This window comes from Erpetoichthys calabaricus, chromosome 4 (genome assembly GCF_900747795.2).
Source record: "Erpetoichthys calabaricus chromosome 4, fErpCal1.3, whole genome shotgun sequence".
NCBI lineage: Eukaryota > Metazoa > Chordata > Cladistia > Polypteriformes > Polypteridae > Erpetoichthys > Erpetoichthys calabaricus.
Genome location: NC_041397.2, coordinates 167264246 through 167279647, shown reverse-complemented (window position 1 = coordinate 167279647; position 15402 = coordinate 167264246). Strand labels below are relative to the sequence as shown.

The following is a 15402-nucleotide window of genomic DNA, read 5'->3' as shown; positions in this document are numbered from 1 at the left end:
TGTGATCTGGTGGTCGGAGACACGAACACAGAATTCAATGCATGTTCTTCTGAGCGGGCTTCCTTTATTGCATGCGTGCTGTCTCTGTTTGTACCAAACCCGCAGTTCCAATCTTTCCTTTTTCTTTCTCCACATAACCAATCACCACACGATAAACATTTTTGTGAAATTAAACGTAGTTATAAACTTAGACCACGGAGTGTTCAGAACTTTAAAAAAGTCTTCGTTATACATGTTTAATTATGCCATCCATTCAGGGTTGCTCCCATCCCAGTAAGCATTGTGTGCAAGGCAGGAGCAAATCCTGAACGTGGCGCCAGCACATCGCAGGGTGAATACGAGCAGTACATATACTAGCAGGGTTAATATATTTATAACAAAACCCCACATCCTATATGACTTTGAAAGGAAACTGAAGCACCCTGAGTAAACCCACCAGAAAAACATGCAAATTCATAGCAAGGAACAACCAGGACCCCCTTGCTGCAAGGCAGCAGTGCAACCTCCACGCCACCGTGCCCCCACATGATTAATACATGCTTTAATGCATTTCATCATGAAATTATATCAAGTATTTATCTTAACATTCTAAATGTTCAGGGAGCAGGAATATCATGAAATTAAATGTATTCTGTGTGCTGCCTGCACCTCCTCTTAGTGTAGAGGAAGTCAGTTTAAGAAGCACGTAGCAATTAACATGGCTCCCGGGAACACTTAAAACAAAGTATTTAATGTGCTACATAACTTATGACGGGGTTTAGAGAAAATCTAGTAAATAAATATTCATTTTAAGATGAAGTTTAGTTTACGATGCTCTACTTTAATAACAAATTACGAGAATAATGTCGACATGTCGTCACACTATTACACAGTACCCAGGTACATTACACAGTATTTGAAAAAAATAAAACAAGTACAACTTGGCTTTCAGTATTATCCAGTAATATAGAAACAGTATTCACACATTTGAACATAATGGTCCACATCCGACCTTTTAAATCCAAAGTATCTCCAGACAACAGATGTGACTCCTTTTTGCAGCAAAAGTTCTTCTGTGTCATCATTTTCAGCCTTATCATCTGCTGCAGCTTCAGTTTTGGAATGTTCTCTGTCCAATTTCACCACGCAATACCTCCACTACCGCATGTACTCTGTTGCACGCCTGTTTAGTGGTGTGTAGCAGTGAAAAAGAGCCCCCATGTAGCAGTGAAAAAGAGCCCCCTTAAACAGTTTCCCGCATTGCTATGTTTCGAACGTTGTTTAGGCAATTTAAACCGGTATTGCGGTATAAGAAAAATCCATATCATAACAAAAATAAAAAATGGTTTTCAGTATGAACCGGTATTCCACCAAGCACTACTCTGTGGAACAGTCACCGGATTTGCCCTTCTACAACCGCGTCATGTCCTGGAGGAGTGCCCATTAAACTGTACTACTTTCCACACAGGTAATGGATTATCACTTCCCAGTCACTTTTTATTTTCTTTGTAGCTGAAATGTAAATTCAGTAATCCCTCCTCCATTGCGGGGGTTGCGTTCCAGAGCCACCCGCGAAATAAGAAAATCTGCGAAGTAGAAACCATATGTTTATATGGTTATTTTTATATTGTCATGCTTGGGTCACAGATTTGCGCAGAAACACAGGAGGTTGTAGAGAGACAGGAACATTATTCAAACACTGCAAACAAACATTTGTCTCTTTTTCAAAAGTTTAAACTGTGCTCCATGACAAGACAGAGATGACAGTTCTGTCTCACAATTAAAAGATGCAAACATATCTTCCTCTTCAAAGGAGTGTGCATCAGGAGCACAGACTGTCAGAAAGAGAGAGGAAAGCAAACAAATCAATAGGGCTGTTTGGCTTTTAAGTATGCGAAGCACCGCCGGTACAAAGTTGTTGAAGGCGGCAGCTCACACCCCCCTCCGTCAGGAGCAGAGAGAGAGAGAGAGAGAGACAGAGAAAAACAAACAGTCAAAAATCAATACGTGCCCTTCGAGCTTTTAAGTATACGAAGCACCGTGCAGCATGTCGCTTCAGGAAGCAGCTGCACAGAAGGTAGCAACGTGAAGATAATCTTTCAGCATTTTTAGACGAGCGTCCATACCGTCTAGATGTGCGAACAGCCCCCCTGCTCACACCCCTACGTCAGGATCAGAGAAAGTCAGCGCAAGAGAGAGAGAGAGAAAAGTAAGTTGGGTAGCTTCTCAGCCATCTGCCAATAGCGTCCCTTGTATGAAATCAACTGGGCAAACCAACTGAGGAGGCATGTACCAGAAATTAAAAGACCCATTGTCCTCAGAAATCCGCGAACCAGCAAAAAAATCCGCGATATATATTTAAATATGCTTACATATAAAATCCGCGATAGAGTGAAGCTGCGAAAGGCGAAGCGCGATATAGCGAGGGATCACTGTAAATGATATTACTCAGATCTATTTCTCAAACTAGATTTGGCTCCAGAGACTGTGGATTTAGGTTTGAATGTACAGAATTGGATACTTTCCCTGAATCAAATCAGCCAATGCATTCATGTGGTGACCTGAATATGCAGGAGTACTTGGACTTTGTTATGGAGCACAGTCACCTACAGAAGCCAGAGAACTGGGAGTCTGCATCAGAACTGTACATACGTCTTAAAGAAATTGCTCAATTATAATTTGTTCTGTGAACTACAGATCTAATAATCTACACATTAATGAAACAGTGTCCCAAGCGTGTGAAGAGTAACTTGTGCTGTCCATGAATTTTAAATTTTACTGGAAAAACTTCCACATCTGCCCTAAATTATCTATATATATAAAATTCTTTTCGCATATGAAACGGAAATTACGTATAAGTGCATCCCATGTCGTCCTCTCCCAGCTCTCCTGTCTGGACTACATCGCTGAGCTGTCCGCCGCCAGGCGCTTTCTGACAGAGAAGTTTTATTTATTCGTCCACGTAACTGTCACGGAAACTGCCACATTGTAACTGTTTTTAGTTGGCAGTACTTGATAGTAGAAGAGATGAGGTAAACAGCTTTGCGTCTTTCTACATTTTAACTGCGGCAAGATGTAAAAAATGTGGGTGAAAACAAAGTGGATGCTGGGAGGCGTGAAATGTCAGGCTGCTCCGTGAGGTCGAGAGCTTCGCAGTTTCGGGCAGCGTCCTCTCCTCTCACACTCTTTGTGCCACTTCAATTGCCCCATCGGCTCCTGGGAGAGTGGAAATCTTTGCGAATGAGTGTAATCGGCGCCATCGAAGCAGGACTCTGTTTGTAAATTGCCCTGCACGACTACTAACTGTCCCTTAAGGTGAGTTCAGGTCACTAAAACCCCGCTACATTCAAGGTTCCTTTTGTGATGAATTATTTTAAGAAGTAAATCACAGGCACGTAGTGCAAGGTTGTCAGGCACAAATTTGGACGATCACATAGAAAATGTAATTTCTATACAACATTGATCGTGTAGCGCCTTTCACAAGGGATCTACTACCAACAGATAATCCAAATACATTTTAGCTGCCGTTAGTACTATTTACCTGTTGTGTTATAGCGCCTTTAAAATGTAGTTTACCCCAAACCACTCCAGTTGTGCTCAATATATCTTTACTTCTTAAATGTTAATGTTTTACTGTTTAATAAGTTATAGACTACATTTTATTTTTTTCCCTTGCACTCAGTGAGCGAAGCCACTGGGTAATCAACTAGTTGTAAATAAAGTGTGAAATGAAATAAAGTGGAGTAAAAGGCAAAGTATAAAATATTTATTACACAATTATTTAAGTATCTATATATATAATTCACTAAGCTGCCGACAAGTAAGACACCCATGGAGAGCATGCAAGACAGCCATGCCCACCAAATGGGATAGGGCGACAACTCACAGAGCCACGCCCACCAACTCGGACGCGACAACTCACAAAACACGGCGTCACAGAGCCACGCCCCCACCAGCTCGGACGCGACAACTCACAAAACATGGCGTCATTCGCGTTCATCTCTGCTACAGTACACATGCACCTCTGAGCCACGTTGACTTTTTGGTTACGACGCAGGACGGTGTCCACCATCGCAAACTGTTTTACATGCTACATACAGCGATTTGCATCCGCGACAAACATGCTTCTTCTTAGATGGTCCTGCAAGAACATGGAAACCGTTTCCCCGCCCACCAACACTCCTTATTCCCCGGCCCGTGTCCACCCCCGCTCTCAAGGCATTCACACTGCCTGCTCATGTGCCCGGACGCAACAACTCACCAACCTCCCCGTAATAAGTCGCTTTCGTCTGTGCTACAGTCCACATGCACCTCTGAGCCATGTTGACTTTTCATTATTTTTTTAGGTTACGACACGTCCACCATCGCAAAACATGGGAAACAAACGACGAACCCCCGCCCACAAACTAACCCTCATCCCACGTGATAGGGAACGCATCTCACAGCTCCGCCCGCCAACTCTCACCGTCCTCCCATGTCCAAACACATGGTACTCAGGTAACTGCACGTGCGCTACACTAGATGGATCAACGTGTGTCTACCTGGTGCAGAGAGGCGTGGGTGAGCCGTTGAATCCCATTCGTGCTGGAAACCAGGCCTTGCATTTGTTCCCCACGAACGAGGAATTCCCAGTAAGTGCGGGTCATACGCTCGCCCTGATTACGTCCCTGCCTTTTGTACCCCCCCCCCCCCCTCGCTACTACCATGGTCGGGTGACACAAAAACGGCGTCAATCCAGCTGTGAGCCACGTTGACTGTTCATTTTCCTTCCATTGCCACCGCTTCAAATGTATTTCATGGAAACAACACTTCTTTCAATGTTATACAGATTCCTGCATCAGGTAACTGCACGCGCGCTACACTGAATGGATCAACGTGTGTCTACCCGGCACAGAGAGGCGTGGGTAAGCCGTTGAACCCCATTCGTGCTGGAAACCGGGGCTTGCAATTGTTCCCCACGAACGAGGAATTCACAGTAAGTGCGGGTCATACGCTCGCACTGATTATGTCCCTGCCCTTTGTACACACCCTCCCCCCCTCGCTACTACCATGGTCAGGTGACTTGGTGGATTATATATAGAAAAGCAGCCAGAACCGCAAAGAACAATGAAAAGTCTACGTGGCTCAGAGGTGCATTTGGACTGTACCAGAGACAAAAGAGAATGAGGCGCTGTTTGGAAAATTGAACAGTCAACGTGACTCACAGGTGCATGTGGACTGTGCAAAGACGAAAACGACTCAGGTGACGAGTTGGGGGTGGGCACATGAGCAGGCAGTGCATACTGAACGAGAAATCAGCAGATTAACATGACGGAGGGGGCGGAATGGGCGCCCTTCCCCTCCCCTCCCGTTCCGCCCTCCACGCCCGAGCGCCGTCCACCCCCGTCACCCTCGCTCTGGGAAGAGAAGGCGTGACAGCGGTCCTCCAGTTTTCAGTCATGGACAATTGTATGTTGGTTCGCACCGTGCATTGTTACAATGTTACTTTTCTTGGTGGTTATTAAATTACGGATTTTTTCAAATGTTAATTTTTTTCCCTGTGCTTAAAAATCATTTAAAAAGCAGCCTGATTATGTGGTGTATGCTACGCCGCGGGTTGGCTAGTCAAAAGTAAATGTTTAATTTCAAGTACTCTTGATTTGGCGTTATTACCAGGAAATCTCTCTTTCAGATCTCAGGATTTGATGAAACTGTCCAAATGTAACATAATATTAACAAGAACACATTAAAACATCTTCAGTTGTAGCTTAAATAAACAGTAATCAAACATGGTTTCTTCAGAATCTCAAATATACAAATACAGCAGAGTTATATTACAAAATTAAATAATAATAGTGCAAAAGTGTGTCCACCAGTGCAGATGGATACGAGTTCTCTAGCTGCAGTGATTTAAGGCACACACCTATCCATGTCTAATGAACCCAATCACACCTGATTTAAAAACAGCCAAAATTCTGAATTCCAAAATCCATATTTGATTTAAACACATTGTGTGCATCCAGCAGTAGTGACTTCATTGTGTTTGAACATGTGTTTGCCATTGGGAATGGTGAATCATCCAGGAACTCAATCCTCGGCCGCGGTTCCAATCCAGACGGGGGAAGTGGTTAGCCCAGTTGCAAATATGAAAACATCTTCCACGCGAACAGCAGCCTGACCTTCTGTAAGGAAACAGAAATGTTCATGCATATCTTGGCATATTGTTAAGTATTATTTTTAACTACTTGTAAAATAAATAAATACTTATGCAATCTATTTTGCAAACCTTCACAATCAAGGAGATAGTCAGCCCAGTAGCCTAATGTTTGTCCTTCTCTGAGTCTCCTGTTGCTCCCTGATGGACTGAGGTCAGGTTTGAAAAGTCCCTCAAGTTCAAGAGCAGTGTCCTTCTTTTCCGAGTGGCACAGGACAGGGATCATCAAAGTAGGATGCTGCTGCAGTGCAGTCAAAAAACTAAAAAGCTGAAAGACCATTTTTTAAATCTAAAAAGTATAAAATACATTGTTACACTGCTTTATAGTGCTAATCACAGTATATGTGTATGGACAGAATATTAAAAACATGATTAGTCCAGTAATTTTCAGCATCTTTTCATTCAGATTTTCTGCTGCTGACAGAGTCAAAAATATGTTTTAATGTATCGGGTCATAATAGAGAAACTTAGTGTTGCTTTTGCATTTTCCCTTTAAACATGAGTCAGTGGGGTATGTTTTTAAAGCCTTTCTGAGTTTCTGGTTTAGATCACTTATTTTAGATAGTTTGAAGGCTTGAACAGCATGCCTGCCCCCATGTGCTACTGTGTTGAAATGAGACAGGAAACTGCAAAAGGACCAGGACGTTTCCCTAAAATCACTATCGACTAAAACATTTTTGACCCTGACTCATCACCAGAAACCCTTTTTGAAATAGTATATGTTGAAATTATTGGAACTGTCCTTCACTAATAATGCAGTAGTTGTAAGATGCTTGATACAAACTGAATTGCAGACTGACATCATGTTTGCTTTGAACATGGCAATGTAACTTACAAAAATTGTAAGATAGGATATGATGGTACCTGTCAATTACACATGAGTTATGGTCGATAATATAGATAGATAGATACTTTATTAATCAATATACCAACGGAGGTAGTCTGACACAATTGTTCTCTTTTCTTCAAGAGTAGCCACATATCTCAGACAACCAGCTTTCTGTAACATTGTGCTATGTCTTAAAGTACATTCTTGCAAAGCTTCGACAGAAGCAGCACGGTCAATCTAAAACACAAAAAAAGGGGCATGTACAGTATACACAGTTATCCCATAAATTTCTGTTCTGTTACTTATCTAGTTTAACCCTGTATCTTGTATAATCACAGAACAATAAATGAATGTTATCAATGAAGTAATGATTTTTTCAAAGCATTGCAGAAACTAATAAATTAACCATGCCCTACTATAGCATTATGCTTTTCCTACCTCTCGCAAAGCTTTCTTTATTTCTTCTTTAGTTATATCATTCACTGTTGCTTTGAATGAAGGCTGGCCTGCAAGATACAGTACAAGATCTTCTGAGAGGAAATGCGGACCTGGGCCTCCATGCACAACTGACACCGCAATCATCTTTGCTGCCAAGAAGTACTCATCCTCCCTGAGAGCTTTGAATGTAAATCATTCATAATTTAGAATTTTGGGATGATTTACAATTCAATCATATTTCCAAATTGTTTTTCATGTTATTTCTACTGTTCCACACATATTTAGCAACTACTTTTGGAAACATTCAAATATGTTTCATGATGCATTAAAATCAAGACAAACCTAAGCATGTTGTTGCTAAATATCTCCGGAACAGTTCAAGTAACAAAGCATATCAGTGATGTGATATATAATTACAAGTCACACATCTTAACACTATGTATACATACCATTTGCGTTGTAGACTAAGTAACGTTGTCCTGTTGGTCCATCAAAAACTGGTCTGTCTTTAAGATGGTTCATTAGTAGAGTTAGAAACTCTCGTCTTGGTCCACCTGTATCAATTTCATCCTCAAAAACACCAGCATCATCAGTAAATCTGACCAGTATATCACAGGTTTCTGAATAGTTGCACGCTTTGAAACCTCGGACTGCTCCATCCCAGACATTTGACCGGCTAATTCTTCTATGATCAATATTATGCAATGATATCAGGTAGTGTAATGTTTACCTCCTCTCTAGAATTACTCTAGACTGAGTTACATTTGTGAAATGCCAGACAGTACACAGTTTTCTATTTTTTGCACAACACTGATGTGCAGTAAAGGGCTTCTTTCACATATTATCACAGAAGTAATTCAATCTTTTACCATTAAATGCACAGAGAAAACCTATTGCTATTGTCAATAACTGCCAGCTTACATGGTTGTGTCCTGATAAATTCCCCAAATTACAGGAACTGGCTCTTCATCCTCTTCTTCAACACATGGTGCATAAAGGTTTGTATATTTACTGTAAAGAAATTACCAATCCTATGTTAAAAGACAACTCCACCCATTTTGCACTAAAGCATTCTTCTTAAGTAATTTCCAACCTACGTAAATCCTGAAGTGTAGCATCTGCAGTGATGCGGGTTCTGCATCGGTCTGTCGTGGTGAAAAAGGAGCTGAGCCGCAAGGCAAAGCTCTCAATTTACCGTTCGATCTATGTTCCTACCCTCACATATGGTCATGAGCCTATGGGTAGTGACCGTAAGAATGAGATCGTGAATACAAGCGGCTCGAAATGGATTTTCTCCGTAGGGTGTCTGGGCTTTCCTTAAAGATAGGGTGAGAAGCTCAGTCATCCAGGAGGGACACAGAGTAGAGCCGCTGCTCCTCCGCATCAAGAGGAGTCAGATGAGGTGGCACGGGCATGTGATCAGGATGCCTCCTGGACGCCTACCTGGTGAGGTGTTCCGGGCACGTCTAACCAGGAGGAGGCCCTGGGGAAGACCCAGGACACGCTGGAGGGACTATGTCTCTCGGCTGGCCTGGGAACACCTTGGGATTCTCCCGGAAGAGCTAGAAGAAGTGGCTGGGGAGAGGGAAGTCTGGGCATCTCTGCTCAAGCTGCTGCCCCCGCGACCCGATCTCGGATAAGCGGAAGACGATGGATGGTAAATCCCTGAAGTATTTTTTGTAAGTTAAGAATTCTTAGATATTTTAGAAACAACTTGCCAGTTTATTTTTCATCTAATCTAAAAACATCTACCAAGGGAATAGTCACATTTTGTCAATTTTTTTGCTTACCTGTAGTAGGTGGACTTAGTCACATTGTATTCAGGTAGATCCAGAGTATCCTCAGTACCAGATATTACTATCTGAAAAAATAAAGTGACATGGGGAACTTAAACGGCCAACACAACACAAAACAAAACTGAAAGAAAAAAAATATTATGAGGTAACATTTGGTTCAATACCTACCTGTCCAGCTTGAATTGTTGATGAATGTCTGGATGCATCTCTGAAACATGTTAAAATTACTACTTTAGTGCAACAAAGTATCATGGAGTTAAAAAGGAAATTTAAAATTATGTTATATATAAATATCTAGATAATTTTGCTATGTTTCACAATATTCTTACATCATTTACAACTTCATACATTTAGAGTAAAAACTCTGGTCTCAACATAAACTCAAGGGTATATCCCAAACATGTGATTTGATCACATTACCAGCTTACAGATTACTTACATTTGCATATTAGTACTTACACTACATCTTCTAGTTTGTGTTTGGGTGTACTTTGGTTATAGGCTTCAAAAACCTGAGGGAAAAAGCATACAATTCTGAATAATTTTATACAGCCTATATTATTCTTCTCTTACTACATAAATACTTATCAATGAAATGTTGCCTGGTGAAACGTGGCAAGTTGTTAGTATTTCTGACAGATAAACCAGCTGGACAATAATTAAATTGATTCACATGTGTTACACCAAATGCCATTTAAAATGTAAATCCTACTGTTTGTCCAAGTACAATGCAGGAACGTATTTTCAAACTCAACTACAGACGTTGCTAAGTAGCTAGTCTCTGTTGAACCAAAATATTGGCAAGCATTGTGCACAGAACAGCTCTGGTTAAGATAATTGATACGGCCATTCAGTATATTGCTTTCCTAAATTATTTGTTTCATGTTAACTCACCACAGTGTCAGCCTGATTGAATTCAGTTGTGCTCCTACTTGTAACAAGAATTTCAGAATCAGAGTCTGATTCTGAGCTAACATCCACTGCAGTTAAAGGAAACAAAATCAACACATTATTATGCATTATAATGTACAGTATGTCACAACACTGTGAAATATGTAAAAGTGCTAAATCATCAGATCCACTAACCTCTTCTAAAGTCTTTTTCTAGGCATATAAAAAAAGAGATCCTGCAATATGCTTTTCCTATTTTCCTTTTTATATTCAGCCAGTACGAATGGCCTTTCTGTCCCAGGCATATTGACCACCTCTGAACAATCTGGATACAAAAGTATATATGGTCCTTCATCCATGTCCTTGTTAAATGTTCTCATTTTCTGGACAGCTAGTTTCAGCAGATCAGGCATTGCTACCAGAGGGTCTGTAAATAATGGAAGTGTTTTCCTCTCTTACAGGTTTTAAATCACTTTCATTTGGCACCATCAATCCTATATTTATCTAGATAAATAAAAAAAACAGAATGAGTTTTCTGTAAATTATCTATACTAATAAAAGGGCAAAGCCCTCACTGACTCACTCATCACTAATTCTTCCAACTTCCCGTGTAGGTAGAAGGCTGACATTTGGCAGGCTCATTCCTTACAGACTTACTTACAAAAGTTAAGCAGGTTTCATTTCGAAATTCTACATGTAACGGTCATAACGATTGACAACGTCCGCCATGTTAAACTTTCTTATTTATGGCCCCATCTTCATGGAATTTTGTTAGGCGGCTTCCCTGCGCTAACCGAAACCGATGTATGTACTTATTACGGTGGTATGACGCCACTGTCGGCCGCCATATTGAACTTTCAACGGTCTTTGTTACTTATGGCCCATCTTCAAGAAATTTGATACGCGGGTTCCCAACGCTAACTGAATCCTACTGTACGTTCATATATAAGTCCATAGCCTGCAGGCTCGGTCGCCGTATGAGGCGGCGTTGGCTCCCCCATCCCCACACCTCCCACGTAGTTGGCTGCTGCCTATATAAGGCCATCCGTCGCTCCGGTCCCTTCATTCCCTTCATTGCTTCACCTACGGTATTCACGTCTCCCTTCTGATACTGCAGCGCTTTTATTTAATCCACGGCTTCTCCGTTGTTTTTATTATTCGTTTATTACGATTATAGTTATTGTGTAGGTATTTTAGACTTACCGTAGATACTCGCATATAAGTCAAAAATTTAGGCCTTAAAATTCATTCAAAAAAAAAACAGAATCGACTTATCCGCGGGGCAACACAATTGTCCATAGAATTGGGTAATGACATTGGTACACTCAACGCTTCACGGTGTTAAGTCACCGGTCATCATGCCGTTTCCCATGGTCTTTGAAATAATTATAAGCCAGCAATACTATTGCTAATTAGCTAGTATTTTTCTAATTTCATTAAATAATTCTTTAAACTGTGAAATACTTGAATTTGAGCATTAGCTTTTGCAGATTTGGATAACAAACATACCATTAGCTGCCACGTGCAACCAGATTTGGAATCAAAAGAACCAAGGCAACGCACTCTATCAATGCGATCCAAGCGCAAGCCCGCGATTCAAAAAAATTTCTCTCCTACCTGTTTGTCTCGTCTGACAGTAGCTGAAAAGCAGCATCCAGGAGAGAGCAGCCTGAAGTAGTCCAGCAGCGGGTGATCTGTTGTGTCCAACAGCAAGCCATGCTGTCTTGTGAAGTCCGGTAGCTGTATCAGCTGCGCGAATGCGATCAGCTGGCGCGGCATCGGCTGGTGTCCCGATCAGCTAATGCTGGCTTCTCCTCTCTCTTGCTCGATCCTGATCACTGTCAATAAAATCCGATTCTGAAAAATCAGAGTCTGACTCAGCGATAATGTGCAAAACATCGTCTGCCGAGTGTTTTCTTTTCTGCACACGCTTCGCTCCCTTGTTACATATTGATGCCATCTTGCCTTTGTTTAAATTTGTTTACATTTAGCAACTCACGAACATGCAAGGATTAGTTGCCGAGTCAACGAGTCTAGCATTTCTCCAAGCACAGAGGGAATGCCTGTGACGTGACAGTGAGTTTTGTCGCCATTAACAGCTGATTGTCGCCCTCTATCTCTGCCTACCTGTTTGTCTCGTCTGACAGTAGCTGAAAAGCAGCATCAGGAGAGAGCAGCCTGAAGTAGTCCAGCAGCGGGTGATCTGTCGTGTCCTACAAGCAAGCCATGCTGTCTTGTGAACTCCGGTAGCCAGTTCCGGATCAATGTCTGGGTATTCCTCCCACCGCGAACCTTGCCGTAGCTGCAACGGCGAATGCGTTCAGCTGGCAGCCGATCAGCTGGGGGCAGCATTGGCTGGTGTCCGATCAGCTGATGCCGGCTTCTCACTCTCTTGCTCGATTCCTGATCACTGTCAATAAAATCCGATTCTGAAAAATCAGAGTCCGACTCAGCGACAGTGTGCAAAACATCGTCTGCCGAGTGTTTTTCTTTTCTGCGGTCGCTTCTCTCCCTTGTTACATATTGACGCCATCTTGCCTTTGTTTACATTTCGCAACTCACGCACATGCAAGGATTTCACCCTCTTGCTTGATTCCCGATCACTGTCAATAAAATCCGATTCTGAAAAATCAGAGTCCGACTCAGCAATAATGTGCAAAACATCATCTGCCGAGTGTTTTCTTTTCTGCACTCGCTTTGCTCCCTTGTGACATATCAACGCCATCTTGCCTTTGTTTACATTTTGCAACTCATGCACACACAAGGATTAGTTGCAGAGTCAACGAGTCTAGCATTTCTCCAAACACAGAGGGGAATGCCTGTGACATGACAATGAGTTTTGTCGCCATTAACAGCTGATTGTCGCCCTCTATCTCTGATAGCTGTCAAGTTTTACCCTCGACTTATATGCAGGTCATAACAAATTTCGTAATTTTCAGCTTAAACAATACACTCGACTTATCTGCGAGATCGACTAATACGCGAGTATCTACGGTAGTTTACATTGTTCAGGTACCCATTTTCTTTATCGTACCAACTGTACCCCCATTAACATGTCTATCGAGGTGATCACCATCGATCAAAGAACTGTCACTTACCGAGTGGTTTTCATGCCCGGAGATGGCGACTGCCTTTTCCATTCTCTGTGTTACATATTGCACGGCCATATCAGGCTCACTCTTGATATCCGGAAGAACATTGTGTCTTATGTATTGAATGACTGGGACAGGTTCAAGGTGTGGACTGATGACGGTACAGGAGATAATTACACTACACAGGAGCACTATAAGAGTGAAATGCTTAAGCCCTTCACCTATGGTAATGCATGTGAGTTGATGGCTGCCGCTGAATTGTTCGGTTGTCGTTTTCAAGTGTACCGAAATGGTCAAAATACTTTGGACAACTGCCAATGCCTCTTAAACATCTTAGATTCACAGGTGACGATTTGATTAGTGGACACTTTGATGTTTATGAGTGTTTTAAACTCTCAAAAGCTTGATGCGAAGTTATCGATGAAACCCATTTCAATTCAAACACCTTCAATTTCCAGTAAGGCTCTACTTCGCAATGACAAGTCTCAGGGACAGACTCAACAAAGGTTGGCATTGATTTGAGGGAAGATTGCTTTTCACATGGCCAACTATACGTTGCATGCTCAAGAGTATGCTCAGCGCACAGCTTGGTCATATTACAACCGGATGGCCGAACTGACAACGTGGTATACAAAGAGATCCTTAACAAATAATTATTGGTATATTTTCCCTCAGTTTAAAAAGGTTTACTTTCTTCTTAATAAAAATTTTAAAGCAGTACTTCGCCGCTGCGAAGCACGGGTATTTTGCTAGTATATTTATAAGTTTGTTGCACCCGGAAGTTAAACACTAAATGGGTCCACTGATTAAACAATAACTGTCCCTGCAACCATTGTCTTGTATACATGACAAAAACAGTTAAGCCACCTAACCTGAACTTGTCTTTGTTCTAGTCTTTCGATTTGAAATTTCTGTATTATGTTCTTCTGGAATGAATAGAATTGAATATCAACACATTGTGGACAGAATAATTGTAATCATTTAGTGTATAAAGTGTATTGATGTGTATTTTAGTTCAATATTATATAGTATAATTATTTATAATATGTGACCTTTAGTCTATGACCACTACAGGTAACACTGCTTGTTAAAAGATGATACAAATTTGTACTTCTATAAGTTTTTTAACAACAATAAAAAAAAACACATACTGTACATCATGAATCTCTTTACATTTTCTTCACAATACTCCTAAACTGCATACATATACACTAGGAAAATCAATTCCATTAACTATTGTAAAACCCATTTGTTAGTTAGATTTTATTAAGTTTATATTAGTATTTTGTTAGTTATGTTAAAATGTTTGTGTTAGTGCATAGTCAATGGGAGGCACTATTATAAGCCCTACAAGCTAAAATGTAAATGGAATATTCTAACTATTTCTAGTTATTCTGACTACAGACTAGTTCAGTTTATGATCTGCCTTGCAGTTGTTAAGGCATGGAGGGCAAACAGGTTCAACCGGTACTAACATACTAAAGTGAAGTCTATGGTAAGTTTGCCATAGAAAAGTAACAACCTCTAAGTATAGAAAGTAAATGATTTTTAACCAGAGAAAGCTAAGACTGTAATTAAACCGAGATGACAGCTTTTTTTTCGTTTTTGGCTTTTATTCTGCGTGTGTAATAACTTTTTTCTAAAATGTTGTGATTTTTTTCTTTTTCAAATTTTCACTAAACTTTTTTCAAACAAACTTTATTGGACTGAGAAATTTATTTTCGTACGTGTTTGATTCATGGTGGATCCTACCTTGCCAACTGCTGCTCAACCTTTGGAACCTAAAAGACGCAGCTACATCTGGTAATTTGAAAGGTGCTGGCAATTGCTGAATGTTGAAAATAATACGAGACCAAATCATGTTTTATTTTATTAGGTTACAATGTTACGAAAGTTAACAGCCCCAATGTATGTTGCTGTAGTAATTAAAAAATTAAATGACTGCATTAAGTATGACACACATATATACTGTATATCCTAACTTGCACAGAAGTTGTTTATTGAATGGAATTCTGAATGACTTGTACTACGTCAACTGAGCAATAATAATAATAATAATAATAATAATAAAAAAAGCTTAGGATAGCTGGCTCTAGATAGGTAGATAGATTAAGAGTCCACTTACCGGTACTTTGATTAACATTTCAGGTGGTTTAGACATCAGCTGTGCATCTGGTTCTTCCG

General features: G+C 40.8%; 1 pseudogene; it reads right to left on the bottom strand.

The window, feature by feature from the left end:
* Positions 1-5946: 5946 nt before the first annotated feature.
* LOC114651162 (uncharacterized) overlaps positions 5947-15402 on the bottom strand; it is a 43007-nt pseudogene continuing 33551 nt past the window's right edge.